The 24,475-nt window shown below is 42.6% G+C and overlaps 1 protein-coding gene across 2 annotated transcripts in view; it reads right to left on the reverse strand.

Moving 5' to 3' along the window:
• The window catches only part of LOC111273912 (protein Wnt-5b), a 105,933-nt gene extending 86,091 nt beyond the window's left edge, over positions 1-19,842 (reverse strand). For both annotated transcript variants that reach the window (XM_022855952.2, XM_022855950.2), the window contains exon 1: positions 19,330-19,842. The gene's annotated coding sequence lies outside the window, so the exon portion shown is untranslated. The remainder of the gene's footprint in view (positions 1-19,329) is intronic.
• Positions 19,843-24,475: the final 4,633 nt, after the last annotated feature.

Below are 24,475 nucleotides of genomic sequence, written 5' to 3' on the forward strand. Positions count from 1 at the left end.
GTTCGATTTCTGTCAACCCAGTGGCGAAAAGCAGTAAGTACACTGTCCTTTGTTACGTAAATACGGAGTGCTACAGCATCTGCCCCTGGAGGGATTTGCCCTAGGTCTCAGCGGTATACACGCGGAAGATGTTCAGCTCTATAAAGTGGGAGAGGGGCAAACACGGACAAATATAGGTAATCACCAAAAAGGGAATGTGACGGGCAAAGAAGGAAGACAGAATCAGCCAATGGAGTAGACCGACCCAACGAGCGCCTACTGGGCACATCGCTTCTTCAGTCAGCACCATCAGTATCGGTCGTTTCATCCATTGGTTTCAGTGTTCACGTTGTCCCAGCGTTTCCGACCCGGTTCTACTTCCTGTTCCGCGCAGAGTCAGCACAGTAGCCTGCTGCTAGGAGACCTTCTTCCCGAACCGAAAAGGTTATGCCGTCCCGCGCGATGTTTCTGCCATTCCAGTTACATGGAACGCAAGAAGGCGCCAAAAGCGCGCATCAGCGGCCCAGGCCTATCTGCCAATGGCCGTTGCTCCAGCAAGACACGACATTGTTCCTTACAGGCGCACAGCTACAACTGGAGGCCGCTGCTAGAAACGATGGTGAACCGAATGCTGAATGCCGCATGATATGCTGATGACAGAGGCCAGAGTTGCTTGGCGTCCAATAACAAGGCGGTGGGCGCTGCAGCCGCCTCCTCCGTCGTAGAACCGCTTCATTGAAGATGAACAATAAATGGATGTGAAGGACGCAGCTTGTCAGATGGATTTTATTATACTACACCGTATGCGGTGCAAAAACGAAGGCTCACAAGACGCGCTTGTGCTACGAGGGTAAGATCTATATATCGCATCTATTTGACAAGCACAATTACGCATGACGTGCGCGCGCGTAGCGTACCACTAAGGCAAATGGAAGAGGCAGGAGATGCTCATAGCGGACCAACTATCGGAATTTATTGATAGTTATAGTTAAGCTAGCGACCAGAACGGGGATGTCTTGGTTGATACGACAGCTTAGACCATGTCGATAGAAATAAGCCCGCCTTAATTTTGTGATTATTCAACAATTAGCGCAGGATAGCGTTGGGCCAGTGCAGTCGCCCATGGATGGTTTACTGTCTTTGTTCAACAACAAAGGAGCGTGCGATCTAGTTCATCTCCTATCTAGTGATTCGTGATAGTAGTAAGATAGGTGGCGGACGCTCGAAAAAATTAGCACGAGAAAAAAACGATTAAGCAGTTTTTCTTTTCGGTGAGGCAGTGGGGCCCATCTCCCCTGCAGCAGGTACCCCGTGTCCATTTCCTCATAGATTCATACATTTTCCGTTCTTCTAGGTAGCTAGGCTAGTGTATGTCTGTGTTTTAGGATATTCAGCCGTATATAGAAGATAGTCTAAAACTATTCATACAAAGAAATACAGAATTCTATGGCCAGTGAATCGAAAAACTAGTACGAGAATATCTGTTGCCATAAGGAAAAATATATTAGAAGGCTCTCAAACGGGCCCCATCAAAAGGCTGACTTAGCATAACATAATCGGCTAATACGCTGCGTCTCACAAGCTTACCTAGATAGGTTGATGTAAAAATTAAATGTGTGTTATACAGTTGGTTAAGAAACAGAAACTAGGACAATCGCTTTAACAAACAGAACATCTCGAATCCTAATTTAATAAGGTCTGCAGGGTAGAGTCGGGTGCATTCAGGTAACCAAACAAACATTTCGACTATTGCTTCATAGGGCTGGCTTCCAACACAAAACGAAATCTGTTTACGCTCGGCTTTGAACCTAGATTATCTCACTGTTTCTATCTTTTCCGTATACCGAGGCTAAAGCAGATGTGTAGAAATCAACAGCGTAGAGAATAATATTTTGCTTGTTACCTGTAAACGGCCGCAATGCGTCCATTTCCCGTACATGATCTGTAATACAGGATGTTGCCTAACACTGTCCCACCACCTTTTCTTACCCTTAAGCGGGTCCAAATATGCAAGTCTTGAAGGCTAACCCTAAAACTGACCATGCTGGCCTGGTTCACGTGTAGCACCAATTTACTATTTTCGTGCTGCAATTCATCATTTATTTCCCTCTATTATTATTATTTAAGGCTCAGTTCTGCATTATCTGGACGATTGCGTTCCTACCGTGATGCTTTCTCGTCAATCTAAGCCCACACTAAAATTGTTGGCGCTATTTTAGAGTACAGATTTATTATCTGCTTCGAAAAATACAGCGCATTCAAATCTGTGCCTTAGCAATAATGTGCCTTCTTCTTCAATACAAAATGATCCCAGATCCACATGGCTACATAGAAAAAAAACCGAAAAGAGAAATCTTAGGGCAGGTATATTTTGCACTGCAATTTTTCTTTGTTTTCGCTGGGTCGTATGCTACTTCCATTCTTATTTTTTGGGCCGCTTGGAAAGATGGAGGAAAAACGCCCCACATTAGCAGTTTGCTTCCTAACCAGAAGCAAAGCCATCGGCCGTAATCATGCCAGAAGCTAGGAAAAATATTTTACTAGCTCCTGTTCTTCAGCCGCTTCTGAAGATATGTGTCCATCTTAACGCTTGCAGGCCGCCCTTCCGTCTGTGCGACACTTTGTTTTTTCAGTTTTTTCGTCAAGTTGCTCTTCTGATTTGTCGCCGCAGCGGGCAGGTACACTGAAGGGCCGAATCGTGCCGAGGAGGTGTGTACGTATACGTGGAAAGTGAGGAAAAGTGCACCTGCTGATATCCGTGTTTTACGATCTACACTATGGTCGACATCAGTGATTTCTTCAGCCCTTTGGCAACTTCGAAAGAAGTTACGCAGGCCGCAACATGATCTTAAGTTCAGAGACAACTGCACGCGTCGTCTGTGACAATGCAACGTCAGCAACTCGGTTAACGGTTTGTCCATTGTTGGCAAATCAATGGCGTCACTCATCATAGGACAGACTATGTATACACGTATGCTATATCCGACGATTTTGTTATTAGCTACATGTAATACATCTCATTCTCCTGTAAAAGTACGGTTCAAGGAGGCAGTGAGTTTTTGATCGTTGACTATTAGCTACTGTCGTTGTATCAACCAGTTATTATTTCTACAATCTCTATTAGAATCCTAAACAACAATCGTTTCCGTTGTGATTGTGTTACACATAGAGATATATGATCGATGATTGATTACGTCCCATGCGACAATAACAATTTGATTGATACCAACTACTTCTCCCTTAGTAGAAACGCTCGTACCACAGTCGATGGCTATTACTTGCCTATAGTCTCCCCGTGACACGAATGCGCCGGTAAGACCAACGGTTTAATAGTGATTGTAAATGAGTCTCACATAATCGTCACTAATTAGAAAGTATAACTCTTACTGTTATTATAACCGTCGCTGTTGTTTTCATATCACAAGGATATCCAAACGCTTGATTCTAGATTGCATTGTTTCTAGCCCGCGCGCAGACGCGTCAGATTCGGTACGATCTGGGCAGATCGGCAGGCGTTCGACGCCGACCACTAGTAAAACTCGACGACCCCTTCTGCGGCTACGATTATTATTGTAGGTCCTAGCATACGTCCAGTATTACTCGACGAACAGTGACAAGATGTCAACGATGACGACATAAAAATGGTTCGCAGCAAAGCCACAGAACAACAAACAGATATAACGTAATAGTTTGAAGTCGTTAACAACAGTAGTGATAATTCATGATGGTAATGGCAACTCGTTCAAGTTGAAATGTCAGAGCTACACTAATAATAGAAGTTTGTTAACAACAGGGGCAATCAAGGAGTGTCGTCAAATGATTAGACTCATATGATAGACAGGTATGTGCATGATCTAAATGTACATGGTTGAAATATACGGAAGCTTGTAATGTGATGGGACTCCAACATCGGGGTGAACGACCCGACCTCCCGGACGGCGCGAACGGGACGTGAAGAGGCGACAGGATTCGCTCCGTCGTTTATATATTGTCACAAATTACTTAAGTTTGACCGGAACGGTATGTGCATACAGATGTGAATATCCACAGCAATTGTGTATTTGCCGAACTTCGAAATGAGGAGCAGACTGCAAAGTTTCGAAAAACACATTTAGGAGCTAAAAACAAGTTGAGGTTTAGCGTGTTGCAAGAGCCGACGGCAGCTATAAGCACGGCAAGTTTGCAGAATATCATTTTGCAAATGTCAGTGGTTCGACTATGGTGTTCCCAATACACGGAGTATCAAGGTCTTATTACTCGCGCGTTGAATATCGGCTTCCAGTGAACTATCTCGGTTGTTAAGGAATGTTGACCCACAATCCGACATACGTACTAGACCCGTTTAATTGTCGTCGCTTGCGGAAAACTCCGCTGTTGTACCTTCCATTACATCGATTTTCAGTTTTATAGTGAACTAGCAATAGCAACACTATTATTTAAAGATCAGAGAGCACATCGACTCCGATCAGATAGAGAAGCTCCGCGAACTATTAACGCTACGTTCAAAACACTACGACCTCAAACTTCACACTAGTCTCAATCACTAGTTGTCTTAAATACGTTCGTACTAGCCTATGGCCCAAGAAACAAATAGGTATTGAACAAAGACGGTTATGTTTCTATAACAGTATTATGATATCTGTGTATATACACACATGTACATACACCACAACGTCAGAACTATATCATCCGACCAAATAATTGTTAATAGGTGTCTCTTTTGCGGCGACCGGCCCGCACAGGGGCGAGATGGGACGGTGCATGCTTTTGCCGATGTCGGTTGTATTATTTCTTGCATTGGTGATGGTACACACACAGACAACAGTTCGATCGTGAAAAGATGACGCCAGCTTCGGAAATCTCCACAACGACCTATTACTGGCCGTTCACGATCAGCGTATATCAAAAATATCTCATAAACCGTAATTAATTTCTTTTATTGCCGTTATCGTAACAACTACTTGAGCAATAGTTTTTGGCACTTATGGATCTCGTTAGCATCGTCGGTCTCCCTGTGTCCTACACGAACTTTCACGGGGAGCGGTAGAGTCACAGAAAAAAAAACAAAGAAAAGTTAGAATTTCATAGGTACGTCGCTGTTATTTTAACTTTTTTGACATATTATTCTTCTTAGATTAAGATCGTTCGATGGCGTGAACGTTTCTCGCACTCGCGTTCGACTAGCGAGACAAGCAAATGAGCGGTGCGATAACGGATGATATATGTAGATCCATTTAATTCTGAGTCCCTCACATTCGGGGCCCGTATAAAATCTCTCGTTTTGAGCCAGCACGCATGCAAACACTTACCACAACTGACAAAGTCTTCGTTGGTCTCTTGGGCATTTACGCAACACCCCAATGCTTTTTAGTGGCTAGCCAGTGAGTAACTATTCCGAATAGGATCGCTCGGAGTATTTAATATGGCTAAAAGTTCGAAAAATACGCTAACGTTTCAGTAACTTCTTTTCGCCGGCGTCTACCGCTGCCATCTTATCGTTACTCGCACGTCACTTCGGTCATTCACGGGTCTAACCCCAGTGGTAACGGCTTATCGCTGTCCTGGTTTTTTTTTTTGTTCTAAACCGGTCTATTGCCGAGGGAACGAGGACACTCCGAAGTTTATGGGCGTCATCAACAATAGACCGATGGCTCCATCTGGAGATCTCTGTTGACATATCATTATGCCCGTTGGCCGTACTGGCCGTGTGTCTCTTCGTTACTGAACAGGTCTCACCTATCAGTTTGTCCGTAGTGTGGCTGATTCTGTTTGCCACAATTTTGTAACGTAGTTCCTTGTTTTTTGTAGTTGTCAAAGATACGCCCTCCGTTCAGCAGAGTAGCACCGTAGCATCTTTGCAGGTGTGTTCTGCTGTTAGCAGGCGACTGCCACGTGAGTTGATGACCATTATAAGGTAATTGATGGGGTAATAGATGGGTAGTGATTGTCAAAAGATTAATACTTAAAAAGGGAACGTCTAGTACATCGACAACCCCGTGTGCACCATTCGCGATACTTATCGAAATCACGGCAAATGATTCCTATATATATATATATATAATATATATATATATATATATCGAAAATCCATAATTTGTCCTCAGGTTACAATTTTATCTCGGTCCTTTAAAAGCGCCGCTTCTAGCTATTAGCCAATCCGAAGGCAGCCGCTAACTCATCATTGTAGCGGTCCCCTGTAGAGACTACCATCAAAAGGTTCGAAGCTGGTACAACTGTCACAGTATGATTCTCGCTCGATTCACACTCGATGCATGCTAAAGCGGCATATGCTTTTCTCGCTTTCTTGTGTAAAAACATCACGAAGTAACAGAAGCCGGGCTGTTTCGAGACTATGCGCCTGTACCTATTGTGCACTATCCACAAACCCATAGTAGGAAACTACCTGAAAATGTTTGAAATCACCAGCTCATTTAGGCCTCACGCACCAGTTATTTGAACAGCGGCAGCAATAACAGTTGATAGAGCACCAGTGTTCACCACGGAGCTATGGCCTCATTTAAAGCGAGGAATTGTGGTGTGCAAGGGAGCACGGGTATTATGAGATCTACAAGGTTTTCACTTTCTGCCCTAAGGGAACAGCTCTAGTGGTGACGACGGCTATGATCGCCTGTTCTCGTTTGAAGCAAAGACTGACGATTTCGATATTGGCCAGCGGGAAAGCACGAGAAACCCAAAAAGAGAAACTGCTCCAAAAAACCTGATCTCTTCTTCGCAAAACATTCAGACCGCTTGCTCACATGTATCGCTGGATTTACACACTGACCAGCGGCTGCGTGTGGCCCCCAACGAGGACTTTAAAGTCTTTGTCTAGGAAATAAAATCGCGCGGGAAACGAATGTAAAATACCTTTGTTCTCGGCGCTCTCTCAGCTCTTTGAATTCTTGATGTTTATACCGTCCACGAATGTACCTACATATGCCTATGCAAATAGATGCAATGCTCGGCGGTCGCCCTCACCGGCCATGGTTATAGCCAATAAATTTCGTTAATAGGGATTCACACCGAAATATGTTTGTGTTCAGCACTGCCTGCATTCGCACACGGCAATCAATACAAGAAATACATAAAACATTATTGGCTTCGTCAACTGGTAGTAGCTACACATACCGTATCTAAAGGCGAAAAGGACCACATTGGTATGGTTGTCAATAAGACATTTTTACCCCTCCCCGCCGCGTCACAAGTAGTTCCCACGGATATCCTATACATGGGTGGGGTGATAGCTATTCTACATAATACTTGACAAATCTGCATCCCCGCGTACGCTGCTAGGACATGGCTAGCGATGTTTATTGAGATCATTCTAACTAGGGAAAAACTTTGTTGTCTATACGTAGCTAAAGTACTGCTCTCCTAACCGCCGCATGGAAGCATTGGTCGCACGATGAAGCTCACCGATGCCGCTGCCGCTGCAAATTTTTCCTACCGTTAGTTTTTTCAGGGGCACAAGAGCTACTGGAATACCATGTCGACAACAGGCCCCTTTCAACCCCCTTCTGGCTAAGTGCAACTCCTTGGAAACCCGTCATTATAGCGCACCCCAGTCACTCTGCTGCTGCTGCTGCTGCTTCTTCTCATCGTGCTATTGACGCCAATGCGCTGCCGTACATTATCCACGGCGTGAGATATAGACACATACATCTGGACAGCAAAAGTCTTCTTGGTGGCCAATGTTGGAGGGACGTGTGGCGTATTCTACATAGGCTGCGGCTGCGGTGTGGGAGCAGACGAGATGTGAGTTCGCCCATGAACAACTTGCCACTGCCGGCCCAGCAGCTGGGACCCTGCGCACCCACTGGGCATCAGATCAGCTTATTTGCATAGAAGCTATATAATGTTATTCAAAGGAGAGCATTAGAAGCTGAACAATACCAGCAGAAGAGGCAAACAGGTATGTGTGACCTAGTGGTGCGTGCGTGCGTGCGTGTATGTGCGAGAAAAAACGTGTATAACAAAATGAAAGGGTGAGAAGGCTGGCTAGGGTATGTACGTTACTACAGAAGGGGTTTCGAACGAACGTGGCGTAAGAAGACGGAAGGGTACCTAAAGTTGAAGCTGGCAGGTCGCCCTGTCGGGCAAAAGCAATCGACTATGCCCACCGCGGCAAGTGGAGAAGATCACAGTAAAATGAGCAGACACACACACACACACACAAACATTATACGGTAGCAAACATGGAGTGTACAACACAGTTGCATATTCACGTGAACAAGTGCGTAAATATGGGGGCGTAGTTGGAGTGCTGAGATTGTTGCTGTGCTAATGTTATGTACACACTTGGACGCCATTAGGGGCATAGGAATTCGTAATCAAAACACGGTTCACGTGTATTTTTATATTCAGTTATGTAAATCTTGCCCATTACGTACTGAATAATTTGTCATTTAGTCTGATCAACGTTAGAAAAAAGGCTCATCTAAATCGGAACTGAAATTATTCAATTGTCACAGGTAAAAAAATAATTAAGTATTCCGGATCTATATTGATTAAGACTGACGAATTGGCGCTATTAACGGAAAGTTCCCCCCATTATAGAATAGACTGTGGCTTAGCAATGTGCAAAAGATAAACCGCGAGCTTTGGTGATGGCCGATACGTAGCAACGGAGCCGCTTGTGAGGACAATGTTAAGAGTTAGCTTCGTTGAGATAATTCGCTTCAAGAATCCTCATCTAACCTCACAGGCCTGATGAAACGCAAACGGAGTAATCCATTTGCGGTCGAACGTTTATCTGGCTCTCTAGTTTAATCTAATTCAATCTTTCGAGGGCGGGGAAGTGGAGGGGTTCAGTTAAACTTTAGGGCTTAACAAATAGGAAAGCTTCTCAAACGTGCGACCATCTAAATTTTTCAAGCAAATTCTAATAAGAAACGTAAGAATTTTGTTTGGTATATTTACGATAGTCTTTGTTTATCTCAACAAAGTTGAGAACTATCTACAACGTCGTTTGATCATTACTGCCAGATTTAACGGAAAAGAAAAAATCGCTCGTGATAAAATTGTGCGTTCTACCGCTACGCTTGAATAATAATTAACATGATCAATTCGGTAACCTGCTAGTTTTCGAATAAATTAGCGTATACAAGATAGAAAACATTTTCTAAAAATATCTTGATAGAAAAATCGTTTGTATCGCGGAGCACTACTGATCGGTAGAGTCGGTACAAGTGCTCCAATTCTGACATCAGAGATCGGTTACCAGCAAACTGGAATACATTGCCAAATTAATAAAATATAATTAAACACACAACAAAATTTAAATCTGGACCAACTACTCGACAACGTAATCTAATTGCCGACTAGTTAGAATAAAAATATCTATCCGATAGCGAAAAGATCAATCATGAGATATTTTCGCTCTTGATTTATTTATATGATTAAATTAAAAAGATTAGTCATCAGACAGCTCTCAATCTGCTGAAATTGTTTGACGCCTGCAGACCAACCCATCATTCTACCTAGAATTACCAACAGGTCCACATTTGACGTAACAAGTTCACTGCTCAAAAAAATATGCAGCTTCTTAGCGATATGATCGCGTTGCTTCCTGAGTACCCTACGGCACCTTCGTCCATATAATTACTCCCACAGGAAGAGCTTTAGAAAGCAGTCGTTCTTCCTGATATTTTTGAAGAGTAGTTGATGACAGGTAATATCCACCGATGATACCCGTTTGCCGATTGATTAATACTGAACGGATGGCAATGAAGAATATCGGCGCAAACTTGTTAAAAAGCGTGTCGCTCGAAATATGACGCAACAAATCTACGAGAGTTACTACGAGTAACTCCACTTGTGCTCCCATAGAAAAAGCGAGTACTAGCAGAAAATCGCTGTTTAAAGCCAGCGGACGTTTCGCAGTTATGCAGGACTAGATAAATCGAGAACAGCAGAAGCAGAGTAAGAACAACCGTGCGCAACGCGGAAATACACAGCCGACCGTCACAACTACTAGATCAGAGATACAGCGAAACGGAAGATGAACCATACCCGATGGCGCCAGATAGACAAAAAGAGCGCGTATCATCAGCGTATCGGAACATCTTGATGCTGGAGGACGGCGCTGCATCGAAATATGTAGTGACCATCCCATGGCGGGCTGCTCTTACGCGTGAATTGGAAGAGGTACCACATAATGCAACATCAGTGAGTGGTTTTCGCACAATACCACCTGGACGTTACTAGCATCCTCATCAAAACGAATGAATCACAGAGGACGGAAGCTGCCATAAAGTCAGTCAAAGTTATAGAGGACTAGTAGAGGATGCCGTTTGACATAGAAGCAAAACAGATCCAACAGGCCGTCCATTTTCCAGACTAATAAACAGTCCTGAAATAGGTACGTCTGCTAGTCAACAAGAATTTTTTCCAAAGCGAACGCCTATGTCGCTATATATGTCAAGCTGTTGTGTTTGCTAGGGGGGACACGCGATTTTTGCATTGCATATTTGATTTTGGTGTTTATTGCTGTCTGGATATTGATCTCAATCGCTGAACTATTAGTAAGCTACTACTATAATTTAGAAATATATTACGTAAACGTAATTCGACGTTTCTTAAAAAACGTATAGCTTTTGCGTGACAGCTAGCCATAGCTAGCAGGCATTGGCACGTTGGTAAGCTATCGTGCCCACGACCGCCAATCGATCGAACGGATTTTTCAAGTTCAAAGCGTGCAAAAATAAACAGAAGGAATAGTTTACTTAGAGACCCATAAGACACACATTTAATGGCCGACAGATCCAGCGCCCGATGACCGCTTTTCCCCCTATAGAACAAACCAGTATTTGGGCAATAAATACTTAACGAGCCATATGTGCATTTTCACTAGTAGTTTGCATCTGGCCATATTTGATTTCATACGTTCGATTGCAGCCAAAATAAAAAGCGCACCGGCGACAGAAAAAATACAGCTTAGAACTATTTTTGCAGGCGTTGTGTTATCTCTATTCTTATCTCTCTACAACTATTTTCCCATTTGGTAATTTAGCGATAAAGGATACAATATTACATATGCACCTGTATGGCCAGACTTAATCTCCAGTTTGGTTAAAGGAATGATTGGTTAATCATTCCTCGACCTAGCTTCAAAGGCGGCATCGATTCAGCCAACTCAAAATTGGCGTTTCGGCCTATGTTCGTACGCTAGGACGCCTCCATTACAAGTACTCGATTGATGCGGAATATTTCGTGCAGACACACGAAGTATATATGTGTGTGTGTGTGTGTGTGTATAATGCACTGTTTGGCCGTCTAGTAAGGTTAATCAGGGACCTGCCAAGTGTCAACACGTTCAATTACGTGAACGGATGCTTCTTCGAATCGAATAAATCTCCTTTTCGAAGGTTGCACGCAGACCAGAAAAGTATCAGGAGGTGTCTGTTGTCTTTTGAAGTTGGATCTGGTCCGCGCGGTGTAAATATTGCCAGACAGCAGCATCATGGCAGGTGTACCAATAAATCTGCCATTACGATTTTGTAATCGGTTTGATACGATCATCTTTATTGCCAATACCGAGATGTGGACCTTAACAGGAACGAATGCCCCAAATAAAACCTGTAGAAAATCTATTGTGATGTGAACGAAGGTATATGCGATTGATTGTGCCGGCGTTCACATCGGACTGAATCTGTGCCGTGCACAGTGTCAGAATCAGCACTGAAAAATGTTAAAAAAAAATACGATAACAGTAGCTTTTAGTTGTGCTATCCCCAATAGGATAGTGATACTTTAATAATCATTTTGATCATGGTCAATACCAGTGCTAATCGTTCGCATTAAACATTTTTTAAATCTATAAGCTTCCTTCCTTTAAAGTAAGTACGTAAAATTATTTTGGCGCAATAACGTCGATAACTTAAATACAATTATAGTTACAGCTCTAGCCTCTAACCACTATCCAGTTGCCGCAATGAAATAGATATACGTAAGCTGTCAATAAGGTTAAGTCTACGATAGCCTAGCGTTCCATAGCTCCATGATTTTACGTTTTTTTATAATAGTATATTATAGAGAATCGATTCTGTGATGGACTGGTATGATTTCATCGAAAAACGTTTTTTTTTTCAACACAGTACACACAGGGTAAATGAGTAAACATTATTAAGATCAGCCAATCGATATTTATAGTCGCTTGCAGATGGTCATAAACCCATGGAGAATATTTAATTATACTCTCCATGGGTTTATTCAAAGATATCAACAAGCATTGGAATTACTCTCAATTGTCCATACAGGTGTCAAAATCTACTTTTCGATTTTTATCGACGCCGTTCAATAGTGTTAACACAAAGCTATTCCGTCCACACCGGGACCGGTCAGATTCGCAGTATCAGTGTTACCGATGGCTAAAACCGTTCAGAACTGTGCCTTTCTGGGGCAGAAATTTCGTTGTGCCAACCACCGCTGCGAGGGAACTTCTTCCAGACATTGCTACCTGTTCCTACCCCCTCGTCCTGTCATCGTTGCAGTCGAACAATGACTGATAACCCGAAACGAGTACGCCAGGCGTCGAGCTTGGGTTGTCAGATTTCGATTAAGAATCGGCACAAATTTAGGCAAAAATTGGATTGCTGAACACACGAGTGAACCAATTAGGGGTCGTCGACGTGCACACGATAAACTTCCATGATCCATCAATTATTCTGTGTGGAAGTTCGTGTGCGACGGCAGTAACCCACCCGCAAAACCTCCGACACGTGTTCATGATTCGTGATGACGTGCGGGAATAAATTATAGATATTTTCCTCTACACTACATATAGTATTATGCCCACTTTTCATAATCAGCGCGTGTGAGTATGACATGCAAATTATGGAAAAGATTGATAGTGATCGAAATCGCTCGAATGCCACCAGTAAAGATGCATTAGAATAAGAAGGGCGTTAAGAAATAGTACACGGCAGATTGCTGCGAGGACAGACTTACGCGAATGAGCATGGCACTAAATAAATATGCCAGGCGTAGGTCAATGCTTTCGTATATCGATCGCCATAAACCGATGAAGTGCTTGCAGCGAAATGCACATCCACCAAAAGGGGGTGAGCGATTTTTTTTTTTATCCTAAAAATCAACTCCCAGAAGTCTACCCCCCCCCCCCCCTACCTACCTACCTATTGGATCACATCATGCTTCATAGAAATGAAGTTCCCTCTTTTTTTTCTGGTTACATAGTGTAATTTTGAATTATATTTCATAGATTTTCAAGCTGGACCTCTTACTCATTTGTTAAGCTGCATTTACCCTTCACTATTTTTTCAATAGATTCTACTGAGAGCGTATTTCTGCTAGCCCGCTGTAAGGGAGAAGTAGCAGTAATCCACTATCAGGGAACTCGAATTCTATTCATGTGCCAAGACAGATATAATTGTTGAATACCCTCAGTTTTATTGTACCATTTCGATTTGCAGGAAAAAAAAACCTAAGAAGTATATGGATAGATATGTTACATATGTGTCTTCACATGTGGAGCTTCCCTAACAGCGCAAGCCCATAACAGATTAATGCCATTGGCCACATTGGAAAGAAGCGGTGCAAATTAGGATCACAACCCAATGCCTGATGTTTTTAAATGTATGTAACGGAGCGCATGTCGTAAATAGTGGTTCACATATACACCTGTGCGTGTTCTTCCGGCCGGCGGTCAACTTTTATATGGCCGTCTGTCGCCATCGTATCGCCGTATCCTACAATATTTTATTCGAATCCATCTGAACTTCGTATTGGAATACAACATTCAAACGTGTTCGTAAATCGGCAGGTCGAACTGTCTGCTCGTAATTTTGCTGAACTTGGTCGGTATGGTCTAGTTAGGTTTGTCTTTGAAGTAAATTTTGACACTCTCGGAGTGAATAGAGCGCGCCTGGTCGATCCAAATGGTCCGCAGCCAATAAAGCTAAGATCTCCGCCGTACGGTATTGATGGCTAAGGAGGTTATAGGAAAAACTTTGCGAACGCCAAAAACGCCACAAATGAAAAGCCATCAAAGCCGGCCAAAGCTGTCCCCGTATGTCATAACTACGTATTTTGTCTTGTGGTTTTATATCCACATAACAAGTATTTTCATTCTCAGAAAATAACGACACCCGTGTCATTTTCTTGTACTCGCGCATCATGCAGCTTCCTAACTATTACTTAGATTCTTGCTATCTCGTGATGTTGGCCGCATCCTCGTTTGAAATCGGGCAAAAGTCTTTTTTGGTACTTCACTGACAGGGTCTCGCCGGCGCTGTGTCTGACATAGCGCGGAAGTCCACACCGAACTCTTTGTCGAGAGAGAGAGAAAACGAAACCCAAGAAATAATCGCTTTTCGACAGGACTCTTGACGAACCCTTCTTTTTTGGGCTTCGTCTGCCGCCGACGACGACGACGACGACGACGACGACGACGACGACAATAACAACAAAAACGAAAGTCAGCGCGATCATCGGAGAGATCGGTAGTTTGTTCGACTCTACGATGCGATACCATACCGTCTACACGATGTTGACAAGTTCGGGTGTTGAAGACATTGTATAACAGCGGGACAACTAACGATAGCCACGCCGCAGTAGCGGTAGTGAATTAGGGGGGTATCGATGACAATGATACGATACGAGCACATGGGCAGCGGCTCGCAGACCGACAACGAACGTCATCCGGTCGAACCACAGGGCAGGCTGCTAGCGACTACGAAGACCCAGTACAGGTCGGTCTCTGGGGCGGTTAACCGGACAGCTCGCCATCTCACTCGTTCTTTTGTGTTCTCGTAATATTGTCCACTTAGTGCTCGAAGTAGCCGCTAGGAATAAGGAAGCGATTAACTCAGTGAACGCAGAACGTAGTGTTTATACGTTTCCTCTATAAAAAAACAGACCGATATTTCAGTAAAAATGATAATAGTGAATATGATGATAAGAGTAATTATCGACGCTGAGGCTGATCGTCACCTCCACAAACGACAACAGACACTTGACGAAAACGTACCAGTCAGATTAGTTTTGTTTTAAAGATGTATGCACAAATCAAAGAACGGAACTGATCGTTTCTTGACGAGGTGTTTCAAGCGCATCTTATGTAGCGTACGCAATCGTTAAGCCTCACCACCCCTGATATAGTCGTCCAAATGGTATGACGGGTTTCTCCCATTCAGAAGGTACCTGTCCATTTTAAGGCTACTGAAATACTGACTGTAGCCTGAACATTATGCACGCCAGGCCGCTACAGTTAATATTTATGGGACCTAGATAAAGGCATGGCATGAGTGGGCATGTTTATTAGTTGACCGGTTAACGAATCGGCGGCCTTGGTCAGACGGGAGCAGTGTTGTCCTTCGTAGAGTGGGAACAAAGGTAAGGCTCCGTCGGTCACAGTTGCATTGATTACGGAGCTGCCATTGAACGAAGATCAGAACAGGAGGAGTATAGAAATGGAGGCCACAGGAGTAACGTGTCTTTAAGGAGGAAGCAGCAGGAAAGAATACAACGAACGCGCACACAGAGACGCTAATTACGTTTACTTCGTTAACTTCGTTGCGTTGCCGCTTAAGAACTAACCGCACGGTAGAGAGTGACGAACAGCATCGTAGGTGAAAGATATTTGATGTACGGATCATCTAGCCGAAGTGGAAGCAACCAGACTCCGGCATCTGATTGATAAACAGCACTATGCGACTGGATGGGATCTATGGTAATGACAGGAGCGATGTTAGCAAGAGCAAAAAAAAATGGCTGATTAACTACATCGAATGACCACTGAAGAGATCGCTTCTATATGAAAGCATCAAGAACTGTTAGGATCATCTTCTACCGTAGTCACCGTAGACGGGTTTAGCCGCATACAAAAATATTTCGAATAAGTACGAACGACTCTTCTGCTCGTGTGTGAATCTTGTCACCCAGCTTCCACTATAATAGGTAAGTACGCCGCCATATTAAGCCACTAATACTGGGTTCTCACGATTCGTAGGAGCGAAGCGAACGCTCAATCACCATAACATTTACGGATCTTTAGACTGCAACGCTTTGTAGAGTGTGCCATTTCACCATATTTGATACCGCCGACGTATGTTAGCAAAACAGGTCTAAGAAATAATTTCTATCATGTACGCAAAAACAATAGGCTTAATTTGTATTCGGATGTACGTGGAAGGATACTGCCATTTTTGATATTACAATGCGATTATGTGTAATAATGTTGTTACGTAATAAATGGATTTTTTATGCCAAGTTACGTCTATCCGAGGTTTTTCCCTTACGCTATCCCGTTTTGAATTTCGTCCATCGTTACGGTACAATCTCGAGACAACTTTTTTTTTGCCTATGCCAGTTATGGATATTGTATAGCAACTTGAGTAGCAAAGGTTCCTCTCTACGCTAAAGTTAAACGCTGCACAACAGTTATTCTTTGATTTAATCCGGATAGAGTCCATCCTATTCGCACGTGTGTCATTGTAAACGGCCATTTGCTCCTGTTTTTTTTTCTGGCTGACTTCGCGATTGTCTCGACCCCCTTCTTCGAACACGATCATGACAAAAAAGTTATCTTTGAGACAGCAACTAATAATGTGCTCCGTCCCGGGCTGTGCTTGATTACCGAGTTGCTCGACTCAACCCGTTCAAGCCACTGTGATAACAATATACAAAAAGCTATGCCAATGAATATCCCAATCACCGGAAAAAAAAACAGCCAAAAGTAGCAATAAAGAGTTGGCCGAACACGCAAACTAATAGATCGACCTGCAGCTTTTGCCATAGGCTGCTCTATGAAGAGACAGAATCGAAGCCAAATGTTGAACTGCTCTGGAGAACCCGGGCCAGCTTCAGACTTCACCCAGTACTGACGTTGGCATCAATAACGGTAGAACAAACGTATCGTTCTTCTCCAAGGGGCAGCACATCCCAACAGCAGAAGCTGGGGCAGCGCCACTCTGGGTTTGGGGCTAGCGACGCGACGCTGACGCCAATAGCCGCGGCCAATGATGATCCAACAACATCCGGAGATAGCGAGCGAAGAGTGGCGGCGAAGACACTAGCTTGAACACCATATTACGTCCAGTGGCTGGATGCCGGGCCGCCGCCGCTGCTACTACTCCAGCGTCGTCATCGCAGCTTCATCATCGATCGCCAGCCGCTGCCCAGTTCAGATCCGTCAGACCCAATAAGTCGGCCAGTCAGATACAGCGAGAGAGAAAGCGGAGTCTCAATGCTAGCAGCAAACGCAAGCGCGAGAAGTGAGAAACAGCGCCAGTGGCCCTCGTAGCGAGTGCGCGGCAGCGCGCTTAGAGGAACGGGCTGACGCTCGAGAAACGCCAACATTAACGGCAGCTGGGGCTGCTGCTCTTCCCGTAGCTGCCGTAGCTCTACGACCACCGAGGGAAGAGATGGCTTCAGTGGAAGTCATTTGAAATAACAGCACAGGTAGTTCGCTGCCGCTCCTCGTTATTGTTGTTGTTATTAGCACAGTCGTTGGCGTCGCAGCGCGAGGGCCGATATCAGGCGGGAGAGAGCGGACAAATCAGGAACATCGATGGAAGTAAAAGTCTGAGTGGACAGGAAAGAAGAAGTGGGCGCTTTTACGATAGCTGCGAAGGATTGAAACGGCCGAAGCGACCAGACGACTTATTAGATGGGCAAACAAAGTGAACGTTTTGCCCATGTTTATACTGAAGCTTCCGCAGCGCAATGCCGACACGCCATGACCGCACGCACAGGCACAGCATTTGCACGCGCTCGAAAATTGCACTGCCATTGGATACAAATGTACCAGGGTGTATGAGTTGTCATATAGGTGATTTGGAAGGCATTGTTCAGCTTTCCGATGTCTAGACCCTCAATCAATGACATAACTGTTTGACATATTAAGATTTATTTCGGCTGCCGCCTGAGCGGCCATAAATAATCTCAGTAATTGACCACAAGAGTATCATCCTAATCGTAATGTCTATTGTCGTTTTCGCTGTTTGCTAGATCTCATCGTGTTATCCTTGATGAATTCTCATTTGCTTGGTGACGCTAAGCATGTCCACTGTACCTGATACTTTAGGATAACAGACGTCTTTGTGCACTGTCATTTCTTCACTGGATTTAAAAACTTTATGTCTAAGAAAACCTACCTATGTTTCAAGTTTTACGTCCAGTATCGCCATCAGGTATTCGATCAGACAGACGGTTGGCTTCCAGCGCGGAACGCAGTCTGTCTCTGCCCGGATTCGAACCTAAACCACAACACGTCCTAGCAAATATATCACCCATTAAGCTAGGTTTAAAATCGAACAGAACACTTTCCTAAAGACTTGAATAGAAACACTGCCAAATTAAATGCGTTTGTTGTTGAAGTTACGCACAAAAATAACTTTTAGAAACTGCGTATTACGAACAGTCACATTTATTTATTATTGATATGTAGGACTGTAAAAAGACGATGTACTTTTAAATCTGCGCGGGCAAAAAGGTGAACTCGCTTTCCCGAAATAGTAGCTCATAGCCGGCTAAATATCGATGCTCCCTGTCGAAAACCTACCTTACGTCGCATAATTAAGCATTTGGATAATATGTCGTCCCAGGTAGAGTAACAACAGCTGTTTGGTTTGTCTTTAGGTACCGATTACTAACTGACGCATTTAGGGCGCTAGTGGCTTCATGAAAAGGACGTCCGACAGTGAAGGTGGCGTGACCAAATTATTAGACGTGTTTCACTGGAAATGTTTGGAAGAAAAAGGACTTAAGTACGACTTCGACCAAGCTACTAAAGAAGAGGTAGAGTGCTATTGAAATGTCCAACGTTTCTCTTCAAACGACTATAATATTTTTACGGAGCTCAATGGCAAAGTGTCATGCGGAGAATCTAAACGCAGTAATTATCAACTAATCAACGGGCCGACACAATACACGCTATACAAAGAGACTTTCATCGGTTTCCCGTCTTTTGTCAGAGGGCAGACGTGTCTACAAACGCGTTTAGTAGTTCAGGTTTGTATTAGCGATAAGTAAGATAGGGGTAATCACATGGACAATTCTTGGTTCGCGAGTTCTAAAAACATCGTACATGCCTATTATAATAAGTAGCTTTTTAAAGTTCCGCACAACTATAAACCACCCTCGAAGAGTTACGATAATCTAGGAGCTGCGTAAATTTTCAAAGCTTGCTATATGAGTCAGGTACAAAACCTAGAAAATAATTAGTAACGGAACTTGGAAACAGGCGCATCTTTTAGAAAGCGATGTTCTATCGAATTGCTAGACATCTTCAATATTACTGTGCGTTTCAGGCGATAACTTGGACTCTCTGCGATTATCCTGTCGGCAGTATGCAGAGTAGACTTGACAGAACTTCATCGCATATCTACGTACCACTTTTCGCTTTTCGGCTTAAATGAGGACAAATGCTCCTTTCAAAATAGTCCATTAGGTTACGTTTTGACGCACTCTTCTTGACACACTTCGTCTGGAACACAACGTGTATACAAATTCACACAAATACTGCAGACCACGTTCATCCACACACTAATTTAATACAAATTGCTAAATGACTGGTAAAGACACCAGTAGTTCACTGATGAAATACTCTCACGTTTTACACAGGAAGTACATGTCTATATATATATATATGTATATATACATATAGACAACGATTTCGTTCCGTTTTGAGCACAACACTTAATTACCAAGTTATCACCTCACTGGAGTACCCCAAAGCTCTCCAATTATTCGACAATATCCGGGCGTTGCGTTGCAATGGTAATCCGGTAGTTATTTTTCGTATTACAAGCAACGATAAGTTCGTCCAATTGGCTGGTTAATGACAAAAATCCGGCAACCCTTATGGCCGTTTCTTTTAAAGGGTCTCGTACGACTGCCGTTCGGACACGCGAAGAGGGTTTGTCTGCCCTTTCCGTTTAGACTGGGAAAGGGCGCTTGGGAACTGATTGGTGCTAGGCTCGTGGGGCGGAGCCTGGGGGGTTCGTATAGAACAGAACTAGTTGAGCAGAACAAAACTAAGGAACGAGTTAAACGACATGATTTTTGTTGACAATCGGCTAATCTATGGCTGCAGACTGTTAAGCTGCTCAGGCAGGACAGATGAAGCTTGTCAGGCTGACTGACGGAATTGATTACATGGTCAGCGAAATAAAATGTAAGCTTCGTTCAAACAAAATAAATTCACGATCCTTGAGGGATTAAGTTATATGATTTGTTGAATTTAGTATCTATTGAATATAGAGGTGCTCGACTACTGAACACAGCAGGCTAATCTCGTGTACGGCACACTTCGCCGTGATGATAGAAGAGGATGTTATTTATTAAAAGTGATATTCCAAGTAAAGAACTAGCGAAGTTTAAAAAATGTTCACCCCAAAGCCTTGGAACTAAGCATAATATCAATAGCAATAGTCGTTGTTTACCAGAGCGGGCTCACATTTTCTCACTAACATTATAGTTTTTATGCTTGGGTTTTAACCTGCATTACCGTTATACAAACTGTAAACATTGATCACCGGGGGAAAAAATCTGAAAATTTAACTAATCGTAACACCATCCTTGACAAAACCAATGTTTTCAACGTGGTCGAGCTCTCTCTAACGGAACGACAACGAAGAGCAACGGCACAGAAATGTTTACCGAACATTGTATCTTGGAGATATAATGTCGAGTAGTGAATGTGAGGTAAACAAGTTGCTTGTCCTCGATATAACTTAACAAGAACTTAAATACTTCTAGCTGGCATGTTCGTTCCTTTCCCACTGTATAAATATTAGCAGCAACCACCAGCTACACCGACATTAACGTTTCTTTTTTCCATCTATTATAGCCTAAAAATAAATTAAATGTTTAAGTTATACACATGTATACTTCTAATTTACATGCGCACTTTTTCGCTACTATATATGGACGCAGCTCAATATGTGGCGACCATTTAAATATAACTATTCATGGAGATGTTAACAACTACATTGGCGGTTGAATGATTTCGACTTTCTCAGATAATACCGAGACGCAGCGTTTCGCCCTTGGAATTCCGATACGAAATCGTCAGATATTTGCTGCCATTCTCCACGACGTACTCTCAGCTATAAACCAATTGATGTGTATCCTATTTTGCCAGAAATGTTTAGACTTGGCAATAAAAACCCTTTCCAGTCGACTTTTGAAACCCTCTTCGAATTTAATTTGCCTGTGACCAAAAAATGCAACAAGAAGGGGTCTGACTTAAACTCTTGCAGAATGTCTTTCACGCATTAGTCTAAGCCAGTGTATCAGAGCTGAACAGCAGCTTGTGAAATCCTTTGTGTCAATGAGATCAAGAGCTCTAAGGGTCAAAGTGCTCTTAGAATATTAGATGCTATTATTTCTCTCTTTCTTTATTATACGTACTTTTCTGTAGTCGCTATCATCCATCTTGCCATTTTCATTATAATTATTATAGACACTTTTGGAGTGATTTTTCTGTGCTTCGCTCCCTCTTCGCTACGATTTTCGTGAACGACAAGCTGTTTTAGCAAGCAACTTGAATGTTTTACTCTTCTGTACGGTTGCTCGAAATTCCCGCCTGACTCCCCTATTATGGAATGGAGGTCAGGAATACTTCATTGCCAACGTAGATATTCCCAGCTTCATTTTCCGCTGAGGCTTCAATACTGTCATATAATGATACGACCGCTATTGACACATATGAGGTCTTAGAAACACGTCTTTTCAAGCTACTTTTTTGTGGCAGATTTGGTTAAATACGCTAAAGCATAACCGTAAAATTACATGTTAATAACAAAGAATCTTATGATGCTGTTGGCCCGCTCAGTCCCATAGCAACAAGGTTGTCGTTTTACCGCTGCAAAAAGGCAGCGCGTTGATGATTTTCAAATTTTAGGTAAGTAGCATTGACCTAGATTTGTTTTATCCGAGCATCGATACAGTTTCTGGGAGCTTAAATTAAACTGATTTCTATTCGATACGTTTGTGTGCTTACACTTAAACTTAACACTTATCGTTAACTATTAACTAACGAAATTAGGCTAACGTAAGTGTTTGCATAGTCAGTACAAGCGGTAGCCTTATTAAAACTTTAAATTAAGTTTTGTGGTTCTTTAGACGAAATAATTCACTGAATTTAACCAATCTCTTAAAGAAGCGTGTTTCTATGCAGGTTCTATATGAGTACTTTACCCGGTTGCTGCAATTCGGCAAAAAGAGACACTGAGGGAAAGCAAAGAAGTGCTGAACAACCTAATGGTCAATATTGGGTTAGTATGTTAAGTTTCAAACCGATATAATTAGTTACTAACAGACTGGCCATTAAGCACCGAGGATGTCCCCCGTACGCGCGCAATGACTACTTACTTAATGTCTTAGGGGATACATAAAGCTAAATACATAGATGGCCCAAATGTTCTATTTAACGAACAAGTTCTCTGTAACTACTGTTAAACGGTAATATGTTCATTTCGCCTTGAGTAACGGTGAACCTTGATGATTTTTTTCGAGACGCTAGCGTTTTCAGTTAACTTGTTAAGCTAGCAATTTGTTCTGCCCAAGAAAGCCTGCACCTTAGGGAAGACTCATGAGCGGCCAAAATCCTGCCTGGGAACTCGGACCATCAAGTGAAGGTGTCCAAACTCGAATTTCTGTGGTTTTATTTAGAACTGTGCAATCGACGGTCGACTATGCTATAAAACCTAACAAATTCAAACAGTGACTTCCGAGTTGACGCAACTGCAAGCATATTTTTCAGGGCTTAAATTATACGTTTACTTTAAGCTTCAAGGAAAACTGTCCACTGCACAATTCTCTTACTCCTCAAAATATTGCGTCTGTGGGAATTGGGACAGAGAACAAATGTTGATTTTTCACGTGTAGGCTATACGTTAGCGTCAAAGACTAAATTAACAGTCTAATAATCGGAACAGATTTTTCCTTTAGTTGGCGTACTTAGATAAATAACGCGAACTGCGACTAGTACAATTCACGTTTAGCTACTAGTAACTATTCTACCGGAAGACTCCATACAAGTACAAATCGATCAACTGTTTTGACGCAACGGAAGCTATTGATTATACAGTCTGCGGTCTAGTTCTTCTACACGAGATAAGGTTTGCCCTTAAAATGGGTTTATGCGCAACTGCGTATGTGCCAGTGTGGCGCTCCGGTCTTGAGAATACGATGTGAAACTTCAATACTTGTTGTTGAAAAATGAAATAAATTTGTGAAGTATATCTTACTTTAGGTCAGAGCAATTTATATTGCGTCACTACTCTTAGCTAGTCAAGTGGCTTGAATGCAAGCTATTAAAGTCAATGAGCTGTTATAGAATTATGCTATGGGTCAGCTGTGATAAATAAACATGGAATATTCCAAATGCTCATATATATGTAGCACCCTCGCAAAGCTTTACAACTCTGCCGTTAGAAGCTGGTAGTTCGGCTGCAGTTTCCGCTGCAGAAATAGTTAGCACTAAAAGCTTAATAACCTAGACGGCTAGTAGAATATGCATCGTGCGGGTATATTTAGTCGCTTCCTTTCTAGATAATTTTGCAAATTTTCGTGAGTGAACCAACCAGCATTACCTACTGTCTTAACTTACCGTCCAGAAACTACCACGCACCCACCAATTACTGCAAATATGAGTAAAGTACTAAATCCTAGAATAATTTCGAATTCAAGCTTGATTATGTTGTACAGTTCTCGGGCAGCTCTCTTTGTAATTTTCAACATATATAGAGTTACTCACAGCATTGACCCATAAATTATTTTAACACGTTCAAACAAAGGTATTTTACGCAGATAATTCTTTTCACCTTTCGTACAATCAAATGATTAAATAAAAGATCATCTGAAGGACAAGCGAAGACGATCAACGTTCATGATAGTAGTTTGTGTTTATGTACGACGCCTTTTTACTCAAATACTCTAATGTTTCTTTGTAAAGGTGTTATGTTATTAAAATAGGATTAGTTTATATTCGATATGTCCAACCCTTCCATTTCCGATCAATCTTAGCCGTTTTGATAAAATGCAATGACTTCTCACGTAGCTATTGCTCTCAGCACAGATTCGGCGATTATCGACTATTCTGTGCGACAGATCGTTGCGAGTTCAAGCTCGGGTTTCCATCGTCGACTTGTACTTCTGGAAGGTTCGTTCTTACCTCAGCCAAAGGAAGAGACAGCACTTGAATAATCCGATTTCAATGGACCTTGATGAATGTAAACATGTTCACACATGTCTACATCAACGTAAACAGGTCGCCAGCCTATCTATGAGATTATAGCCTATTATAGCCTATCTATGAGATTTTGAGAAATCACGTATTAATAGTTCGCTATTTCTTATAGAAGCCAGAGCGAACTAAAGGAGAATCAACGCAAAAGATCTGAATTCATTGACAGGCATGAAGAGTTACCACATCTCTAGTGAAGATCGCCATGCAACGTATAATAAAGTTGCAGAAACAAAAATAAAAAAGTTGATTCTTGGGAATATCAATAGGTGGAAAACATGACAT

This window comes from Varroa jacobsoni, unplaced genomic scaffold (genome assembly GCF_002532875.2).
Source record: "Varroa jacobsoni isolate VJ856 unplaced genomic scaffold, vjacob_1.0 scaffold_234, whole genome shotgun sequence".
NCBI classification, from domain to species: domain Eukaryota; kingdom Metazoa; phylum Arthropoda; class Arachnida; order Mesostigmata; family Varroidae; genus Varroa; species Varroa jacobsoni.